Here is a 22,191-nt window from a genome sequence, read left to right on the forward strand (position 1 = left end):
ATATGACAGGGGTCTATAAATCATGCCTGGTGTGGAGAAAGTGAATAAGGAAGTGTTATTTACTCCTTCACATAGCACAAGAACTAAGGGTCACCAGATGAAATTAATACACAGCAGGTTTAGAACAAACAAAAGGAAGTGCTTCTTCACACAATGCACAGTCAGCCGGCGGAACTTGCTGCTATGGGATGTTGTGAAGGCCAAAAGAATAAATGGGTTCTAAAAAGAATTAGCCAAGTTGGTGGAGGATAGGTCCATCAATAGCTATTAGCCAAGATGGCCAGGAACACAACCCCATGCTCCAGGTGTCCCTAAACCTCCAAGTGACAGAAGCTGGGCCTGGACAATAGGGGATGGATCACTTGATCAATTGCCCAGTTCTGTTCATTCCCTCTTAAGCATCTGGTACTGGTCACACTCACAGATAGGGAACTGAGCTAGGTGGACCACTGGTCTGACCCAGTATTGCCATTTTTGAGTCAACATTCCAGCCAATATCTGGATAACTGGACTCTTTTAGTCCTTCCTAATTCACATTTGAGGTAGGACAAAAAAGTTCAGATCAAAATGCCAATCCTATAGCCATTTAATCTTTCATCTTATGTTAACTTCATGCAGACAGTCCATCTAGGTTTTACTCAATACCCATATCACTTTTGGTAATCGTTATACAGCTGGCCTTGTGACTTAAGACTTCAATTTTATATTCTATTTTTTTGTATTTAGTAAGCACTGACAACAGACTCAGGTCTACACAAGACACAAAATACAGTGTTCTGCTCCAGAGAGCTTACAATCTACACAAGATAGACTTAGACTAGACAGGACATCCAGAGAAATGCAAAATTTGGGTTTTACTAATGCATTGCAAATTACTATGATTAATGTGTATTCCAATGTAACTCAGTGTCCTCTATTGAATGCATGGCCCCAATGCGCTAGGAGCTGTGCAAACATACAGTAAAAATCAGTAACTTCCCTAAAAAGCTTACTGTCTTAATAGACAAGACGGGCAAAGGGAGGGAGAAAGGAAGTATTTTCATTCTACAGATGGAGTATTGAGGCAAAGAGTCAGTATGTGACTTGACTGACATCACACAGGAAGACTATGGCAGAGCTGGGGATTAAACTCAGATGTACAATGTGCATCACCTAATGGCAAACCAGTTCTGTCTTGCATGGTCTCCGTGAGAAAGCCTAGATGGCCAGAACGGTGAGGACAGTTGATGTATATTTTCCATGAAACATTTTTTATCAGAGCAGTGTATTGGCTTGACTGATAATTCTGGTGTGTATACATGTTACTGCAGTGAAGATACAGTTTTCAAAAGCAACACGCACCCCAATCTGTAATATGAATAATAGCTTCTTTTACGGCATTTGAGGATGAGGACAAAACGCAACATCAAACTGACATTATCACCATTTTTAGTGTCTGCAAATTCAGGGTCATTTCACTTCATCACAGACCATTGCTGATCAGTGGATAGGACATTTCCTTGCAATTTTTTCATTTTAATGTTTGTATCTCATGAGAATGCAATACTGATCTCCATCTGGCCCTGCGATCTGTGGGTTTTTAACTATGGGTCCCAGAAAACAGTTTCACCATAATGCCTCTGCAATGGGCATCTTATGGCTGAGGGAAAGGGAGCATGGGACCTGTAACCAAGCACTCTCTAGAGAGAGACTGAGGCCCAAGACGTCGATTTTTAGACATTTCAGCACTAGGAAGACCGAGTCCCAGGATGAAAGTCCTGCAAATATATGCTGAAAACAGATCCTGAGCCATATGAAAACATATAGATGGGGAAAGGAGGAGGTGTGTTAAATGAACCTAGTCAGATAGGGATATAGCAGACTTTGTTTCCTCTCAGTCCCCTACAGAAAGGGGGGGTGATCAAGCCCAAGGGGTTAAAAGCAGAAAGAAAGAGGAGCCACAGAGTCCTTCCCAGGGGAACCAGCCTGTTTTCCTCAAGACAGAAGACCGTGGTCCCTTAATTACAAACATTAAAATGAAAAAATTGCAAGGAAATGTCCTATCCACTGATCAGCAATGGTCTGTGATGAACATGTTTGAGTCATGTTCATCTTGTGCTGCAACAACGCAGCCATATTTCAGTAGACGCTTTTAGTGTTAAGACATGAGGTAGCTAAAGTTTTCTTTCATTGCATCCTAGTGGAGGGTGCGGCCTCTCAGTGCCCCTCAACGGAAAACCTGGTGAGTGCAGGTGGAAAGGATATGGCCCATTTTCAGAGCAGGTAGGGGAGCATCTGAAACACAAGTCCAGCCACCAATGAGAAGCGCTTGTGCATTCCAGGACGAACTAAGGAGACTGTGGCCCACAGTTTCAAACCAGGTGTTCAAAGTTAGCCCCTGAATCAGGAGCCTGAGGGATTACAGCTTCTGCTGAAGTCAACTGCCTAAATAAGCAGCTAGATGCCTAGATTTCAAACCTGAGGGGCTCTAATGCACTGGCCTGTGTGACTGTGGTGAAAACAGGAGTGCCCCATCAGCACTCATCACAGGTTAGAAGCCTGAACACTTTACTGAGGTGCCCACGACAGGAGCCAGTGTCGATCATTCACTCACTAGGCCTCTATTCAGCCCAGCTTGCATGTCAACCTAACACGTCTTAGTTTTGCGATGTGACAGTCTATTGAGGCCATACTTGTTACTTACAAGCCCACAAGTCTGGTTTTCATTGGGTGGGGAGCAGCCCAGCGCTGGCATTGTAGGTCAGTTGCCATAGTGCTCGAGAAGGGTTTGACTGTAGTTCTTAACCGGTGCCAGAGCTCACTGAGGAGGAGATGCACATGGGGAGGGGCACCACTCACTACATCTGTAAAACCGGTGCTCCCCCCAGCGCAGCCATCCAAGTGCACTGAGGGCAGATCCCTGGCCTTGGTCCTCCCCAGGCATAGAAACAACTCTTCAGGGGCCATCCAGATGGCCAGCAATGCAAACTGAACCCCCTGCACTCCACACTGTGCCTGGCCTCTGGGTAGGTGCACTGGTGAGGAAGGGCTCTTCCTCCTCAGGCACTCTAGGGTAGGAGGCAGCATCAATTTGCTTTGAAGCTTTCTTGCGGAGCGATCAAAAATTACAACTATATGAAAGAAAAAGGAGAGCGAGCAAGAGCCTCATGTTGGTTTCTCAAGACCACAGCTCAAGTGCAGCTGTTTATTACTCAATGTGTTGCACAGGGAAACTGCAGTGTCATGTTCAAGTGCCGCAGCCAGTGATGGTCTGTGGGATTGGAAAAAGGCTCACACGATCCACCTATTTCAGCTCTCCCCTTCCACCCTCCCTTGGCCAATCGACAACATTTACACCCACTGCAAGGAAAAGCACAATAATTAGGAGAAAAAGGCAGCGTGAGGGAGGACACTTCTTTCCAAACCCATCATTAATCCATCTAACTGATCAATCAAGCTCTTTAAAATAGCAAATGTTGCCTTACTGGAAGGCGCTCAGACCCCACGGGGACGTGTGTGGTATAAGAACCTGACCAGAACAGAAAAGAAAAAGGACTCTTCACATCTCATAGAATACTTACCATGGGCTCATTTATTCCATTACAGTAATGTGACCATGGCTGGTAATTTTTGGTTTCTATGTTTGAGGGGAAAAAATGGAGCCTCTTGATTTTATATGAGACAGAAAATCTTGCTAAGCTATATTATTAAAACTTAAAGCCACATGCCACTCACTGGAGCAGGAGAACTTGGAGACTGGAAATCATGACACTCCTCAGAATAATTATTATTTGTTTTACAGTCGCACCAAACTGAGATCGGTGCCCCACTGGGCTAGGTGCTGTATGTAATATAAGAGTCTCAACACATAATGAAAAAAGCTTTAAAATCTCCCAGATAATTTTAACCAAAAAATAACCATTGCTGGGGTTTAAGTTCTACTTCACCTGTGGTGGGGATCACAGATTGAGGGTGTAGGAAAAGTCTGCCTTTTAAGTCAAACTCTGCAGCGTGTTAAAAAACGTGGTGGAGGTATGTTTTAAAACGATTTCCTTACTGCATTTTACATTGAGAGTGTCAGGATTTATTTATGGTGAGGGGGGTCCCAGCTAACACGCAGCAGTTCCCTCACTAAAATGGCCCAATTAGTCAATCTGTAAATGATTTTGGAGACACTGAGCCATCCCCTTATGGCTATTCTAAAATTGGTGCGATTATAGTACATTACAGCACCCTCCTTGACAACTACAGGAGTAATGGGATGTCACTCGAACGGCAAGCTAGTACCTGTAGATTCACACCCTGATTTGCTGTGCACTAGCGTTCTGTGTAGACAAGCTCTGATCAACAAAATGCATGCTGTTTCTTGTACCAAACAAATGGCACGTTTCCCAGCCCAGAAAGGACAAAGGAATTGTCCTAAGTGACTTTTAAAACACACAAGCCACCCCCAGCAAAGTCAAGAAATTATGAAAACATGTAATTCAAGCACTTCTCTCTTCTCTGTATTCTCTCTCTCTCTCTCTGTTGCGTTGTTCATTCGGTTAGGTAGTAGCCTGGATGTAATTTGTAAGGAGCAACCAAGCTTTGTAAAACCTGGAGGATGCTGAAGATGAAAGGGAGCAAGGGCTATTGTTCAATCTGAAATCCCTGTGGACATCAGATTAATGTGAACATGAATGGTAACGTGAACTTGTTGAAAGCTTCACTGCTTGTCAGTACGACTGCAGCCCTTGATGGCTGCCTGACTCTTCTATAGCAGGAATTAGTCCGGTTTTCACTTCTTTATCTTGTCCTTTTAGACTAATATATATAATAAATATTGTCCTGCCCAGCTTCACTGAATATCTTTCAGCTATAGGCTTTTAATCTGTTGTAATTCAAATTCTTATTGTAAACAGAGAAATATGCCGAAATATGCCTTACTGACACTGATGAGGAGTTACTCACATCCTAGTCCCCTTGAAGTCAATAGGCTACTTGTATGAGTAAGTGCTTACCTATGTGAGTGAAGGTTGCACAATCCATCCGCACTACAAAAGCGTGAACACAATGTTGCAATAATTTTTCTAATATTAAAAATTAACTAGGGGACTGGATGGCTCAGCTAAACAGTAGCAGAGCATTTCACCTCTAGATCACTGGTTCAAGCCTAGCCGCAGTGGCCGGTGACTGAAAGTATGAGCGGTAGGTGACTATTTGGTGATCTGTTGGTAGACTCAGTTTGGTTCCCCATGAACAGACATTCCAGTCAGAACAGACATTGTAACTGGCACCCTTGCATTGGCAACCTCAACAGAGAGCCCAAGGATCGATTGGACAAGATGGAGACTGAATTACCCTCCAACTCAGATGGTTTTATTCAACAGAGATGTACTGGGAGAGTGAATCTCTGGAAACTGGAAGTGGACAAAAAGAAATGATTGGCCAAACTCCCTGCAAATTGAGACCACCAAGCTCCATGAAGGGGGCTGACAAAACTTGCAAAGCTTAACAGTTTGTGCCTCAATACCCTTTCATCCACACATCCTCACACTCAAGTCCAGAATCACAGAAATTCCTGCTCCTTGCATCAAGGCCACTTTGGTTCCCTTTCTAAAAACTGTCAGATGTCTGAAAAAACTTAGAGCATTCATACATTTCCCCAGTGTGTGTGTGGGTGTGGGTGGGCGGGTGGGGGTACGCGGGAGGAAGTTGCTAACAATGCCAGATAAGAAAGAATATTTCAGGAACCAGAGTTGTAACCTCCACTGAAGTCCATGTATGATTTGTACTTGTGGGGTTTATCAGATGTACAGCAATCCTTGTGTACCTTTGGCTAACTTTGTGAAGCACACCAGATGTTTGCATAGGACAGATGACACCAATATCATTGGTGACCTGCATAAAGATTGTCAAGACTTTTGGTAAACAGTATAAAGTTTGCACGAGACCACCAGAGAATTCATATATCCCTATTTCCAAGATGAGCAACTCCAAAAAATAAGCACCTGAACGTCTGAAAAAGTCACACTGTATTCGATTGCATCAAGGGCTCCTGAATCAAACTAGTTTGGACTTGGTGGGCCATTATTTCTGAGTTACCATAGGATAAAAATTAAAATAGAAAACTTCAAAAAAAGAAAGGATTTTTTAAAAAAGGACATACGACATTTGAAAATGAGGATGTGAGGACAAAAGCAGCACTTCAGTGGAAACCTTCGTACAACCTGAACTAAGGGCAGAATTCTCTGTATGTCTCTGTATGCTAGATGTATGCCACACATGCCTGCTGAGGTGTGACACAATGACAATAACCATGATACATCACGTAATGTCATCTCTCGAAACATACTGGCCCAGATTTTTACAAGGTATTTAGGTGTCACTGTGCTTGGCGTTGCAACACCTCAGTGATTTAGGAGCCTAAATATAATTTTAAAGGGATTTAGGCACTTGCGGTTAAGGTTCTGAAATCAGTGAGGCATTGCAACAGTGAGCACAGCAGCACCCAAGTACCTTTAAAAATCTGGGCCATTGTCACTATTCCATGGTGGAAGAATGATCAGAAAATAAACATCGGTAAGAAAACCAGGAATATCCCAAATTTTCTGAACTTGTATTACTAGATGTTTAGCTTCCTGAGCCACTAAAAACACACAAGTGAGGCCAAGTTGCACACTCTCATTCATGTGACTGCAAAACTTCTGAGCAGTCCAGGGTTAAGTATTTCAGTTACAGAGGTGAGAACACGTAAAACTCAGATACTGTATAACTGCCACTGCAAGACAGTAAATTTGCCAAATGCCTCTGTGACCCCACCCTTGTAAATCAGCTTGTTAATCATTATCGTCACAGACGTGATAAAGTTGTTTTATAAGCCAACACTGAGGCAGTAACATTAACTACTTATGTAGGGGCTGGTGTATTTCCCTGAAGATAACATTTATTAGAAGGCACTCACTTTAGAAACACTGGTTTGCCTAATAAACCTCATCTGGAGCATTGGACAATCTGTTCAACTTCTCCCTCCACTGGATTTACATGTAGACACAAGTGAGGCACAGAGGGGATGGGGTAAGTGGTATGTGATCCCTAGAACAGGGGGTCTCAAACTTTAGCTATCTGAGAACCCCCATTTTGATTTAAATTTTTTCGTGGACCCCCAAGTCCCTCTGCTCAGCCCCAGGCCCCGCCCCCTTTCCACGCCTTCCCCCAAGGCCTAACCCTTGCCCCACCTATTCCCGCCCCTGCTCTCTCTATCCCCCCTCCCTCCGTCGCTCGTTCTCCCCCACTCTCGCTCACTTTCACCAGGCTGGGGAAGGAGGTTGGGGTTCAGGGAGTGGGCTCTGGGCTGGGGCAGGGGTGCAGGAGTGGGTGAGGGCTCTGGGAGGGAGTTTGGGTGCAGGAGGGGTGCAGGCTCTGGGCTGGGGCAGGTGGTTGGGGTGCAGGAGGGGGTGAAGGGTGTTGGCTCCAGCCAGGTGGCCCTTGCTTTCGGGAGCCGCCTGAAGTAACCGTCACATCCCTCTGGCAGCGGCTCCTAGGCGGGGGGGAGTAGGGGGGTGGTCAGGGGGTCTCCGTGCGCTGCCCCGCCTGCAGGCACTGCCCCTGCAGCTCCCATTAGTCGCAGTTCCCGGCCAATGGAAGCTGCGGAGTCGGTGCTCGGGGCAGAGGCAATGCGTGCAGACCCCCTGCCCTCCCCCCAGGGGCCACAGTGACATGCCAGGTGCTTCTGACAGTGGGGCGGAGCCAGGGCAGGCAGGAAGCCTGTCTTAGCCCCGCTGCACTGCCGGAATTTTAGCCCCTAAAATCTCCTGGAGATAGAAGAAGGGGGAGGAGTTGATCAACGGGGTCCATGGAGCCCCCTCGGGTACCCTCAGGGACCCCCGTTTGAGAAACGGTGCCCTAGAACATCTAGAATTACAGATTCAAACCTTGGCAGCATTGTCCCAGCCCTTCATCCTTTTGAAATAAAGTTTATGATTATTTATCAAGGCCAAGAATATACCTGATGCTGTACAACGCACTGACAGAGACAGGTCTTGCTCTGAGGGGCTTATTCAGCGTAAGAGGGAGACACAAAAAGGACAAGAAGCACTGGGAAACCAGAAGTGGTGTCAAACATTTTAACCTCAATCATCATCCTTAGCTATACAATATAATGGTGGAGAAGTCCTTTAAATACTGTGGATTAGTGTCTGTCTCATGAAAGAAGGAAGCCTTAAGGAGGAAACTCATGGAGCATCCTATGATCTAAGGACTTCTATACTCCAACCATCATCTAAATCAATTTCTGGCTCCTCCTCTGGAGGTTTCCCTCACTCCCCCAGAATCAACACCATCTAATCCAAATTGAGCCTTAGCCTACTAGCTCTTATCTGTCCATTGCTACAAAAATTCTGCCGGTAAGGACACTGTGGAGAAGTACATACCCCAGCATTCTTTCCTCACCTCCATGGCAGCCAAGACACAAGATTTAAAAGAAAAACCCTGATGTTGCAATGTGCTTCAGAAAGCGTTTTCAGCCTCTTCTCTTTGTGCTTCATCTGTTACAGGTGATATGCACTATATTCCTTGAAAAAATCAGGAGACCTGGGTGAGGGAAGGGTGGACTGAGGGCCTTAACTATGAACAGTGGTTCTTTATGCTGTTCTTAGAGTGGGAATGGGGGTATTGAAACACAAAGGGTAAAACTCTGGTTGAAGTTAGCGGCAAACGTCCCACTGACTTCAGTGGGGCCAGGATTTCACTCAAAGGTCTTCAAGCTGTGGACTCAGGAACCAGTGTGTCGTAATATAGTTAGTTAATGATAACACAAGTTATAGCCAAATATACAAGGGAGGGGAAAATACATGCCAGTAAGTTTCTGACCATTTCGAGTGAGGGAGCAGATAAGGAGTGAGAGAGTGTGAGGCGAGAGGAGGTGAGGATTTTCCTAGGTTGCCAACGATGGATTTCCTGGAAGTTTTTTCAGTTTGCCAGATCCTGAATTTTACAATGTTCTTGTTACAATTTCAATACACAATTCATCTTTAGTAGAGATGAAAGGGGAAAAGGGAGGATCTTGTGGCTAAGGCACTGGGCTGGGATTCAGGAGAGGCGGGTTCAATTCCCAGCTCTGCCACTGACTCCTTGTGTCACCCTTGTCAAGTCCTGTACTCTTTCTATTCATTAATTCCCAATCATCTGTTTTATGCTGTGCCACTTTCCCCACCCTTCACCCATCTAGCATATTGAAATTGTAAGCTAGTGAGGGCATGGTTTGTCTTTTCATACGTGCGTAATACAGTGCCTCGTGCAAGGGGCCATGAAGTTGGTAGGTGCTACGAACAAATTAAACAAAGGAGGTGTTCCTTTTGCATGTGTTTGAGAGCCGTGTTTCTCCTCTGTAACAGGCTGTATTTTAACTAAACACAAGTTAGCAGCTGCCTCCAGCAGACTTGGAGAAATGCAACTTTCCCATTACACAGGAAGAAAAATCGTAAGATTTAGCTTGATAACACAGCAACTGCCGTAGGCATCAACGAGCTTCAACACTAACTGGGAACATCCATCCATGTCCTACAAGCGCTGTGTGCAGGATGGGGACCGGACGCCAGGAATCTTAATCGCGATTGCTCCCCTCCCCCACACAATTCCTGTCTTGCACAGGAATGAACTTCTGCTGCATTAACTAATAACAAACCCAGAGCTGAGAACACCACCCCCAAGGAAATTTAGCAATACACACTGGCAAGAATTAAAGAGAAAACAGAGTCAGTTCAATTAAACGTCCGTTGCTAACTTGCTTTGAGATGCCTTGCAACGGGCAAGGTGCACTTGCTTCCTTATATGCGATAAAACTCTCCCTTGCTGCACCTGGAAACCCTCTCTGAACATACAGCACTGCATGGCCCTCCAGTGAAATGAGACACAGTCTCCTCTTATGAACAGGCCACTGTGTTAACATGAAATTCCACCTAAGGAAATCAGTCTATACCTTTTGAGATGGGGGAGAGAGAACAGGAAAAAACCCCATAAGATCCACAGATAATAAAGATCATCTGCTTCTCTGTAACATGCAAATATATAATTTATGGGAAGAGTGGGGAAAAAGAAAGGCCCTCATGAAGCACGTCCAAGCAATGCGGTGAAAAAGCTCAAGCTGACACAAGGAAGAAGGAGCCAAAGCGCCTCAGAGTAAACAGCATGGTTTGAAACTGCTGGTGCCAGACCCACACGGAGCTCCACAAGGTGACTCCTGTGCCAAAGCTTCAACCTTCACATTCGTGACGTTTCATTTCCCCAGCCTCTTTCTTCTTTCCCCCAAGGTTTCAAGTGGGATTGCCAACTTTCTAATCGCACAAAACCGGACACCCTTGCCCCGCCCTGCCCCTTTTCCGAGGCCACGCCCCGGCTCGCTCCATCCCCCATGTGTCGCTCGCTCCCCCCACCCTCACTCACTTGCTCATTTTCACTGGGCTGGAGTAGGGGGTTGGGGTGCAGGAGGGGGTGAGGGCTCCAAGGTGGGACCAGAAATAACGGGTTCAGGGTGCGGGAGCAGGGGGTTGGGGTGCAGATTCTGGGGTGGGGCTGGGGTTGAGTGCTTTGGGGTGCAAGAGGCAGCTCGGGGCTGGGGGTGGAGCTGAGGGGTTCGGAGAGTGGGAGGGGGCTCTGGGCTGAGGCAGGGTGTTGGAGGGTGTACGGGCTCTGGGCTAAGGGTGCAGCTTCCGGGGTGGGGTAGAAAGGAGGAATTCAGGGTGCAGGAGGGGGTTCCGGGCTTGGGCAGGGGGTTGCAGTACGGGGGGGTGCAGGCTCTGGGACGGAGTTTGGGTGTGGGAGCAGGCTCAGGGCTGGGGCGTGAGAGGGGGGTCCGGGGTGCAGGCTTTGGGAGGGGGTTTGGGTACAGGAGAGGGCTCCAGGCTGGCCCAGGGGGGTGGGGTGCGGGAGGGGGTGCAGTGTGCAGGCTCCGGGAGGTGCTTACCTCGGGGACTTCCCAGAAGTGGCAACATATATCTTCCAGAGTAACAGCCGTGTTAGTCTGTATTCGCAAAAAGAAAAGGAGTACTTGTGGCACCTTAGATTGGTTGGTTAAATTGGTTAGTCTCTAAGGTGCCACAAGTACTCCTTTTCTTTTAACATATATCTTGGCTCCTAGGCGTAGGGATGGCCAAGCGGCTCTGCATGGTGCGCATTGCCTCTGCCCTCAGGCACTGCCCCCGCAGCTCCCATTGGCTGTGGTTCCTGGCCAATTGGAACTGTCGAGCCGGCACATGGGGCGGGGACAGCACGTGGAACCCCTCTAGCCGCCCCTGCACCTCGAAGCTAGAGAGACATGTTGCTGCTTCTGCGAGCCGTGCAGACCCAGGCAGGGAGCCTGCCAGCCCTCTGCCAACCGGAGCCACCAGGGTCCCTTTTCGACTGGACGTTCCAAAAAAACCCCGGACACCTGGCAACCCTAGTTTCAAGGCTCCAAGATGGCATCACTACATGTAATTTCCGTCACACCTGGGCGTTCTCCTCATCTGGTAGTGGGGATGAATAATAGGTGGTTTTAAGAAGCAGGTATTGAAACTAAGGTCAGAGGCTGTGTTAATCAAACAAGGCATAAAGTGTACTGGGAATTTGCATGTTAGGGAACAGAGAACCATTTCCTTAACTTGAAAATGTGTGCACACACAGACGCACACACAAATACATACATAGGATGCACCTGATCTAAAAAAAAAAAAAAAAAAAGCTAGGATGCAATTAGATGCTCAGCTGTGCACTTAATGATTGACACTGTGAACAAGAAACATTTCCGCCTAGCACAGGGGTGGAACCATTTGTTCGGCTCATCTTATTTTAAGGAGATGCCTTTTGGAACACGGTTGTTACCAAGACATGACCTACCCGGGGAGCGAAAGATCAAGGACATTGCACCTCAGGGCGTCTCAGAAACCCCTACTGTTGATGTATGTCCAGGTCACCTTCTAAAACCTTTTTGCCTTTATCTCATTGAAGGGGACAAACCTGAAATGATACTTGCATTTTAGTTTTTAGAAAGGGTCCTGAGTCAGTGGCTTGGCTGGACAGGCAATGTGTTATCTGAGGGATGGGAATGCAGTCAGAGCCCAATCCTTCAAGCTGTGACTCCGAGTTTGCCGTATCGGGCCCTTGGTTCTGTGTGGCAAAGAAGGACAAAAACCACAACATAACATAAGGTGCAGCCGTCACTGTGGGGCAGTCAAACTTCCTGGAATGGAGACGCAGGATGAGCCAGTGGTCAGGGTGCTGGCCTGGGACTTGGGAGACTGCACTGAATTCCCTGCTTTGCCACAGATTTCCTCTGTGATGTTGAGCAAGTCATCTAGCCCCTTTGTGCCTCAACTGCCCATCTGTAAAATGGGGATAATATCAGTGCCCTACCTCACAGGGGTGTTGTGAGGATAAATACAGTAAAGATTGTGAGGTGCTCAGACGCTATGGTAATGGAGTAGATAGAATGAAAGAATTTGTTTTGCAGAATGGTTTCTCTACAAGGAGAGGTTCACTGTAACCAGGTTCACAACTGGCATCCTGTGATGCAGGGCTTCTCAAACCTTTTCCCAGCATGGACCATGTTTTTCATACAGAGATTCCCATGGGTCACCTCTCCCTGCAATATGCAATTGTGAAACATCCTGGTGACACCCACAGCAATGCCTACATTGACCAACGGCATAAGGGGAAGTAACGTGCTTTGCTGTCTTTCATATGGTCATGCCGGTGCAAAGGGGGAGCCAGCGCCATGTGTCCAGCCAGACAGCACAGCCTGGAGCCTCTGAAGCAAAGCATTGAAATCAACAATCCAGGACATTGCTTCTACCCCCTCTGAAAAAGGAGTTTTGATGCTGGTTCAAATCCAAGCCAGAGTGGTAGCCACCAAAAGCTGTTCGCTACCTGGTGGCTGTTCGATGGCTAGAGTAGAATGAGTGTGGACTCAGTCTGGTTCCCTGTCAACCAACGTTCACATCACAGTAAATACCACTCTCATTAGTAATCATTGTCTCCCCTTTTGTACAGGCTCAATAAGGATAACAAGGACTTCCCCATATCTATATCTACTGCCTTTCAAAACAGTGCAGGGGACAATGTGGGGAAGCTTGTATTGCCGCTAGCCAGGTGTACCTGAAAATAATTCAGTTTCCAGAGATATCAATCCAGCACTTTGCACAAGCAAATACAGTCACACTGTTTTTTGTTTGTTTTAAAGAAAGTTTCATTACAGCAGGCAGGTCCCACTGCATTCTCCCCACACGATGGCCTGGGAGTCTGACTACAGATCTAATTTTTAATGTGCTGAATATAGTTTCGAAGCCCTGTTGCAAATTTGGGGTTCAAGCAGAAATAAAAAAAATAAAAAATAAAAAAAAAATAGCCAAGACCTTGACATATCTAATTAAACTCATATCCACTCATTTCCCAGGCCACCATCTACCACAATGACTTTAGCCTCCTTCACGATCCAAAATTCTCTCTAACCGTAAAATGCCTTCTGCTGCCTGATGCAGTGTACCAGTCCTGTTGCCACGCTGAATTACAGCAACTCCCTTGTTCCCAAGTATTGAGGTAAAAGGAGAAAGCTGGCCAATCTTGTCATTACCACTAAATGTAACTCGAGCTGCCAGCAATTTGGGAAATTAATACTCGCCTGAAATATCAGCTGCTCCAGAGAGTCTTCTGCTTGGCGTTTCGTGCTGGCCCAGTTGAAGGAAGTCTCAGAGCTGGCAATCTTTGAGGTATAAAGTTTCCAACCACACTGAAGTGGAGTGACTGTGGCAAGGAAAGGAGCCCTAGGCACAGGAAAATATCTGAGAGGCTTAATCACTAGTGAGAGGCAGGGTGACTGTTTTGGAGGGTGATCTGATGGCAGATCATTTAATTTTTATGACAGGTTTCAGAGGAACAGCCGTGTTAGTCTGTATTCGCAAAAAGAAAAGGAGTACTTGTGGCACCTTAGAGACTAACCAATTTATTTGAGCATGAGCTTTCGTGAGCTACAGCTCACTTCATCAGATCTTTACCGTGGAAACTGCAGCAGACTTTATATACACACAGAGAATATGAAACAATACCTCCTCCCACCCCACTGTCCTGCTGGTAATAGCTTATCTAAAATGATCAACAGGTGGGCCATTTCCAGCACAAATCCAGGTTTTCTCACCCTCCACCCCCCCACACAAATTCACTCTCCTGCTGGTGCTAGCCCATCCAAAGTGACAACTCTTTACATAATCAAGTCGGGCTATTTCCTGCATAGATCAAGGTTTTCTCACATCCCCTCCACCCCCATACACACACAAACTCACTCTCCTGCTGGTAATAGCTCATCTAAACTGACCACTCTCCAAGTTTAAATCCAAGTTAAACCAGAACAGCTGGGGGGGGGTAGGAAAAAACAAGAGGAAACAGGCTACCTTGCATAATGACTTAGCCACTCCCAGTCTCTATTTAAGCCTAAATTAATAGTATCCAATTTGCAAATGAATTCCAATTCAGCAGTTTCTCGCTGGAGTCTGGATTTGAAGTTTTTTTGTTTTAAGATAGCGACCTTCATGTCTGTGATTGCGTGACCAGAGAGATTGAAGTGTTCTCCGACTGGTTTATGAATGTTATAATTCTTGACATCTGATTTGTGTCCATTTATTCTTTTACGTAGAGACTGTCCAGTTTGACCAATGTACATGGCAGAGGGGCATTGCTGGCACATGATGGCATATATCACATTGGTGGATGTGCAGGTGAACGAGCCTCTGATAGTGTGGCTGATGTTATTAGGCCCTGTGATGGTGTCCCCTGAATAGATATGTGGGCACAATTGGCAACGGGCTTTGTTGCAAGGATAAGTTCCTGGGTTAGTGGTTCTGTTGTGTGGTATGTGGTTGTTGGTGAGTATTTGCTTCAGGTTGCGGGGCTGTCTGTAGGCAAGGACTGGTCTGTCTCCCAAGACTTGTGAGAGTGTTGGGTCATCCTTTAGGATAGGTTGTAGATCCTTAATAATGCGTTGGAGGGGTTTTAGTTGGGGGCTGAAGGTGACCGCTAGTGGCGTTCTGTTATTTTCTTTGTTAGGCCTGTCCTGTAGTAGGTAACTTCTGGGAACTCTTCTGGCTCTATCAATCTGTTTCTTTACTTCTGCAGGTGGGTATTGTAGTTGTAAGAAAGCTTGACAGAGATCTTGTAGGTGTTTGTCTCTGTCTGAGGGGTTGGAGCAAATGCGGTTGTATCGCAGAGCTTGGCTGTAGACGATGGATCGTGTGGTGTGGTCAGGGTGAAAGCTGGAGGCATGCAGGTAGGAATAGCGGTCAGTAGGTTTCCGGTATAGGGTGGTGTTTATGTGGCCATTGTTTATTAGCACTGTAGTGTCCAGGAAGTGGATCTCTTGTGTGGACTGGACCAGGCTGAGGTTGGTGGTGGGATGGAAATTGTTGAAATCATGGTGGAATTCCTCAAGGGCTTCTTTTCCATGGGTCCAGATGATGAAGATGTCATCAATATAGCGCAAGTAGAGTAGGGGCTTTAGGGGACGAGAGCTGAGGAAGCGTTGTTCTAAATCAGCCATAAAAATGTTGGCATACTGTGGGGCCATGCGGGTACCCATAGCAGTGCCGCTGATCTGAAGGTATACATTGTCCCCAAATGTGAAATAGTTATGGGTAAGGACAAAGTCACAAAGTTCAGCCACCAGGTTAGCCGTGACATTATCGGGCTAATTATGAGCTATTATGTCACGGCTAACCTGGTGGCTGAACTTTGTGACTTTGTCCTTACCCATAACTATTTCACATTTGGGGACAATGTATACCTTCAGATCAGCTAGGCTAGAAAAAGTCTGTGGTGTACGGATTGCAAATTTTATGGGAAAAACGTGGGTTTCAGAGTTAGTACCTTGGGTGGAAAAGGAGACTGCCAGCCCTGGGTTTTAGTCACTAAGCGCTGCATTATAACCCAACCACACACCATTTCTCAATAACCATACTAGGATAGAACAGTCAGACATGCTGAATGATCACGAACTGCGAGGAAAAAATAATTAGAGTTCCCCACTCTCTGTGATCCTGAAAACAGTACTGCAATTAGCAAGAGAGATGGACAGAATAGAAAAGCTGGCCTTTCCGGCAAAAGATTTGAGATTGTTAGAAAAGTGAACTGGCCCTGAAAGCATTTGTATTGCTCCTCAAAAGTGCTTCTAGCTCGGTCATCACAAGACACTGGAGCATAGCTCAGGTGAGATGCAGGCTTTGGTGAAGCATTTTTTTCACATTTTTAGTTATCAGACAATATTACATTTATAAAACATTTCAACAAAAGCATAGGAATTGCTGAACCAGATCCGAACAATTGTCCACCTAGTCCAGTATCCTGTCTCGGACAGCGGCTGGTACTAGATGTTTCAGAGGAAGGTAAAAGAAATCCCCATAAAAGATATTCTACCCATAGGGGACACTTCTTCTGAATACTAGTCAGTTAGTGGTTTGTTTACTGTATACAGCCTTCTTTAATTTAACCGGATATCTTGTTTGCTTTCTGGGCCACCCTGGTTTATTGAGCAGATATTTTCACTGAGCTGTTTGTAATGACACCTTTGGTCTTTTCCCTGAATGGTTACAGTTAATTTAGAACCCAGCAAAATGTCCAAGTAGTGAGAACTGCATCAACTGTCACAAGAACTACATCTGCTAAAAATCATCATCATAACATTTTAGGTCAATATTTACCACTTACTACCCGAACGTCCCCTTATCTAAGTCTTTAATTGGTTGGAATAGCCCTGGATAAAGTAGCTAACAGAGATTTAGTGATGTTTTAATAGAGGCCTCATTCCTGACTCACACCAGATTACTCTCAGGGGCTTATGAAGAGCCATGGCTGGAGCGGAACACAACCATAGCCAATGGGGCAGAATAGGTGAGCTGTCACACTTTGTTTTTCTGCTTGTTAAATCTGAATGCTCTTAATTAGTTATCTTGCCTGTGAATGCCTGTGCGAACAATGAAGAAGAGATCAGGCTTGGGGAGAGACTAAGAATACATGCTGCCCAAGCTCCTGTAGCTGGGCTAAGCTAGCTGTAAGATTGGGTGTCATCAACTGGGGCACTGTTTTGCTGTGAGAACTTGATTAAAAAAAAAAATCCTTCTGTGAATAAAGAACGTCACCTGTTTTCTCTTTGGTTAAAGGGCAGGCCTGCCAGGTTGCTCACATCTGCATTAGCTGTGTCTGTGAATGAGCAAAGTGCTCGCTTAGCGCTATCCCATTAGGAGTTTGGCAGCTTTCCAAAACTAATGACATATTACTTGGCTGTTTTCCTTCCTAGGCTAAGCCCTCCTGCACTAGGCCAGCACCCCATCTTTATGGATCACAGCAATAAAAGCCCCCCCACCATTAGCTAATTACAAGTAGCAGAAGCCTAGGCTGTCACCCAAGTGTAATTTGTAAAGCCACATGTGTCAAAAAAGCCAAAAATGGCTGAGAACTTAAAAGCTGGTCAGTAACACAGAGCAAACCCCAGGGATGATGAAACCTGGTGATAGTTTAAACAAAAAGAACTCTCAGGCAGGTTTGCAGCTGCTTCCATCATTTCACACTGACTCAACAGACATTCTGGGCTTCAGAGTGGTGTTTGGGGTTACTGTGTATGCTGGCTGCATTGATCTGTGTTTGGGGGGTTGTGCTGGGACATTGGTGTTGATCTTTGCAGGTGGTGAATGAGGCGCATGTGAGGTGGTGAGGAACTGTGTGTGTTCAGGGTTATCATGTGGTGTTGTGTGGGTGATTGTGTTGATTTGTGTGGGTGGGTGGTTGTGCGGATTTGTGTCGGGCGGGGGATTGTGCTGGGAGATCTGTGTTGATTTGTGTGGGTGGCGGATGGACACACAGAGCGGCAGATGGGCCAAGTAATTCACACTCTCTGTGTGGTCTCCCTCATACAACCAATGAAACCATTCCATACAAATTAACTGTACAGTAAGGGTGGGGATATGTTGAGTCAACTCTGATATCACAATGCTCCAGGACTCTTGGCAGGGCATAGAGACACGCCTTACTGCAGCTGTACACAGCATGGGGGTACAATGGTTACGTCAAAATGGCTGAGAACTTAAAAATGGACGGTAGAGACCACACATCCCAGTGGTGATTGAACCCGGTGATATTCTGAACAAAAAGAGCTCTCAACCATGTTGCAGCTGCTCCCTTCGCTTCACACGGAGCCACACAGACAGAGTGGCGATGCTGGAATCTTACTATCAAGATGCCTGTTTGTTATTTGTACTGTGGTAGCACCTAGAAGCACAAGTCAGACACCAGGACCCCCCACTGCACCAGGCATGAGTCTTAAATTAGATTTCCCTCTCAGTTATATTGTGCATCACCATCTTCACCTCAGGCAAAAATGAATTTTCATTCAGCTCTCTTCTTGCACCCTCAAATTCAGCGTGCAAATAACAGCCCCCCAGATAGCACATTTATAAAAACACAGCTGTCCAGCAGAGAGAGGTTTCTTGTTTTCTGGGCATTTTAAAGAGCCCTTTGCAGGGCAAATACATCAGATTATGGCTTGGAGTCACTTCGGGGGAGAGGGCACCATTTCTGCAGATTACCACTCCCTGCTTTTCTAATTCACTCACCATGCCCTATCTTTCTATTAACCTTTAATAAACCTTTTGGTTAATTCCCCCAACACATACATTCTACATGACAGCAGGGCAGAGTGTTAAAACAATCCCAGGATATAAGGAAATGAGCAGGGGAGGAATCAAAAATAGGGGAAGTACTCAGGCATTTAAAAAAACACACACTGGCAGCCAACAACCAGCAACAATGGCAAAGTACGATATGGGGGCTAAACAGTGTCTTTAAGGGCACTAATGCTCCTCTCTTAGTTCCATTCTATCTCTCTCCTCCTCATCTTGGTTTCACTTTGACAGAAATAGGCAACCTGATTTCAAATGTAGAGACTCTGAAATGAGGAAAAGACTCCCCAGGCCGACAACAAGGATACAGCTAGATTAAAAGCTAAATCCAATTTAACCCGCCCCAGCAGAAACAGTAATTGAATTACACTGCTTCTAACCATGATAAATTTGGGGAGTCAGGGGAAGGGGGGTAGGAAGATTGCAAATACAAATAAACACAAAGAAATATGTCGGAAGGAACTGCTAAATAAATGGCTGCATTGTGACTCCTGCCCATCCCCACTCCCACAGGGACTTTGCTAAAATGCTGATTGCTTCTAAATCTCTACTGCCAATGTTAGGAACTGATTAAGCAGCTTACAAGGCACTGGGGGCGAATAGACTGGCCCACCAGGGAGACTGACACTTCTGATTTAAGCAGCTTGTGATTTCATGGTTTGATTATGAAAGAAGAGACAGCAGCAAATCCTGAAAAGCCACGAAAGCAGTTTTATTCCTCAGATGACTGGCTTTTTTAAAAATATGGAATTAGTCCCATCCCACAACTGCACCAGCCCACAAACTACTTGTTGCCTCAGCTTTGGGTCGCTGTGTATTTGCTGCAACACAAAACTGGGATTCCCAACTCCCCTCAATTCCTATTGCCAAGCTAATTCTTGTCATTCCATCTGTCCCATGCTGAAATACGGGTGCTGCATAGCAGACTATCCGTTTAGCTTGTTTAGCACAGACTGAAGCAAAGAAGTGTATTATTGGGACACATCTGGTTGATTATCGAAGGCTACAGTAACCCAAGATAGCCTGATTTTAAGTCACGTGTCTGGTTAATTGCCTCATTATTATTCATTTGTTGTATCCCAGAAGGTAACACATTTTTTGTATCACACCCAGGAGCCCCAGGCACTGACCAGCTCCCCATTGTGCTGGGTGCTATACAAACACAGAACAAAGAGACAATTCCTGCCTCAAATCTATGTAAACATTACTAAAGGGTTAAACTCCCCGAGGGGTTATTCCTACATTTTAAAGCAATCTCCCCTTTCCTTTTAGGGCAAAGTGAACACAATGGAGTGAAATACCAAAATCCAAACTAAACATTATGGTGACCACTCTGAAGTAGAAAAGGCAAGAAATGCAAAGTGAAAATGAGAAATCGGCTCATATGAAAACTCCCAATTCAAAACACCCCTGGTGTTTTAAGTGGTGCTCAAAATCCACCCCGAATCCAGATTTTGAAAGCGGTAGAATTTGCAAAAAATGCCGAATCTGTTCTCTATAGATAGCGTTTATACTGGCATAACTGTATCAGTTAGGGTGTGATTCTGTGCTGCTGCGGTTATACCAGCACGACACCTAGTGCGGATGCAGTGACCCTGTATAAAGGTGCGTTAGACAGGATAAAAAATTCATAAGGGATAAGCCATAAAGCAGCGTCTTCCTGCCTCAGGATGTGAATAAGCCAGTAGCTGGTGGGGCTAAGGAAAAAGTGTTCTCTTAGAAGGTGTTTGGTGGCATGTGCTAACAAGGCCCTAACTACTGTATCTTAGTTATGTCTGCATAGCCACATAGTGTGGATGCTGTCTACAGCGACGGAAGGGATTTTTCCTTCGCTGTAGGAACTCCACCTCCCCGAGCAATGGTAGCTAGGTGGATGGAAGCATTCTTCTGTCTATGGCTGGGGTTAGGCTGGCATAGCTACGTTGCTCAGGAATGTGAGCAACATAGCTATGTCAACCTACATTTTAAGTGTAGACCAAGCCTAACACATCCAAAACTGTGGAGACAAGGCGGAGCTGTACTTTAAGCAGGTATGAGTTAGAATCATAGAAGAATCATAGAAGATTAGGGCTGGAAGAGACCTCAGGAGATCATCTGGTCCAACCCCCTGCTCAAAGCAGGACCAACCCCAACTAAATCATCCCAGCCAGGGCTTTGTCAAGCTGGGCCTCAAAAACCTCTAAGGATGGAGATTCCACCACCTCCCTAGGTAACCCATTCCAGTGCTTCACCACCCACCCAGTGAAATAGTGTTTCCTAATATCCAACCTAGACCTCCCTCACTGCAGCCTGAGACCATTACTCCTTGTTCTGTCATCAGCTACCACTGAGAACAGTCTAGATCCATCCTCTTTGGAACCTCCTTTCAGGTAGTTGAAAGCAGCTATCAAATCCCCCCACATTCTTCTCTTCCGCAGACTAAACAATCCCAGTTCCCTCAGCTTCTCCTCGTAATTCATGTGCCCCAGCCCCCTGATCATTTTCGTTGCCCTCCGCTGGACTCTCTCCAATTTGTCCACATCCCTTCTGTAGTGGGGGGACCAAAACTGGACGCAATACTCCAGATGTGGCCTCACCAGTGTCGAATAGAGGGGAATAATCACTTCCCTCGATCTGCTGGCAATGCTCCTACTAATGCAGCTCCTACTAAAGCCGTTGGCCTTCTTGGCAACAAGGGCACATTGCCGACTCCTATCCAGCTTCTCATCCACTGTAATCCCCAGGTCCTTTTCTGCAGAACTGCTGCCTAGCCAGTCGGTCCCCAGCCTGTAGCAGTGCATGGGATTCTTCCATCCTAAGTGCAGGACTCTGCACTTGTCCTTGTTGAACCTCATCAGATTTCTTTTGGCCCAATCCAAGTTGGCGCTCAGGATCCCCATTCAGCTTCAATTAACACTACTCAGCAATGAGTACAGACAGAGACTCTTGAGGGATGATCGGGACAAGCTAACCAGGCTTTGTCTGGAGCTACCCAGAGAGTTTAACACCACACTCATTAATACTTCTGCGACTGTGTTAACACACCTCAATTTCCCAGTGTAGGCCAGGCCAACATTTGCCCCACAGCTACTCTACCTAGGTTTCCACTCCATCTCTCCAACGATGCATACATACTTCCTTTTGGTTACGCATCCACTTGCGCCATCGGGACTAACTTAGGCCATGTCTACACTTAAACTGCTACAGTGGCACTGGTAGCTGTGTTTTTTTAGCCCTTCAGTGTGGAAACTCACTACAGCCACGGGAGGAGCTTCCTGTCACTGTAGTTAATCCACCTCCCCCAGGGGAGGTAACGAATTTATGCAAGAATTCCTCGCGCTGCCTAAGCCGGGGGTTAGGTCAGCGTAGATATGTCTCTCAGGAGTGTGGATTTTTCACACCCCAGAGAGATGTAGCTGTGCTGATGTAAGTTTCCAATGTAGACCAGCCCTTACTTGTGTGGTCCAAACCCTGTTGTCTTGACTCAGGAAGAGGGAGTTTTCCTTGTATAAGGATTGCAGAGACTTGTTCCTGGTTCCAGCATGCACACACGTGGCATAAA

The 22,191-nt window shown here is 46.1% G+C and overlaps 1 protein-coding gene across 2 annotated transcripts in view; it reads right to left on the reverse strand.

Moving 5' to 3' along the window:
• Positions 1-22,191, reverse strand: part of PLEKHM3 (pleckstrin homology domain containing M3) — a 127,631-nt gene that overhangs the window by 27,527 nt on the left and 77,913 nt on the right. The window lies entirely within an intron of this gene.

Source organism: Caretta caretta, chromosome 11 (genome assembly GCF_965140235.1).
Source record: "Caretta caretta isolate rCarCar2 chromosome 11, rCarCar1.hap1, whole genome shotgun sequence".
NCBI lineage: Eukaryota > Metazoa > Chordata > Testudines > Cheloniidae > Caretta > Caretta caretta.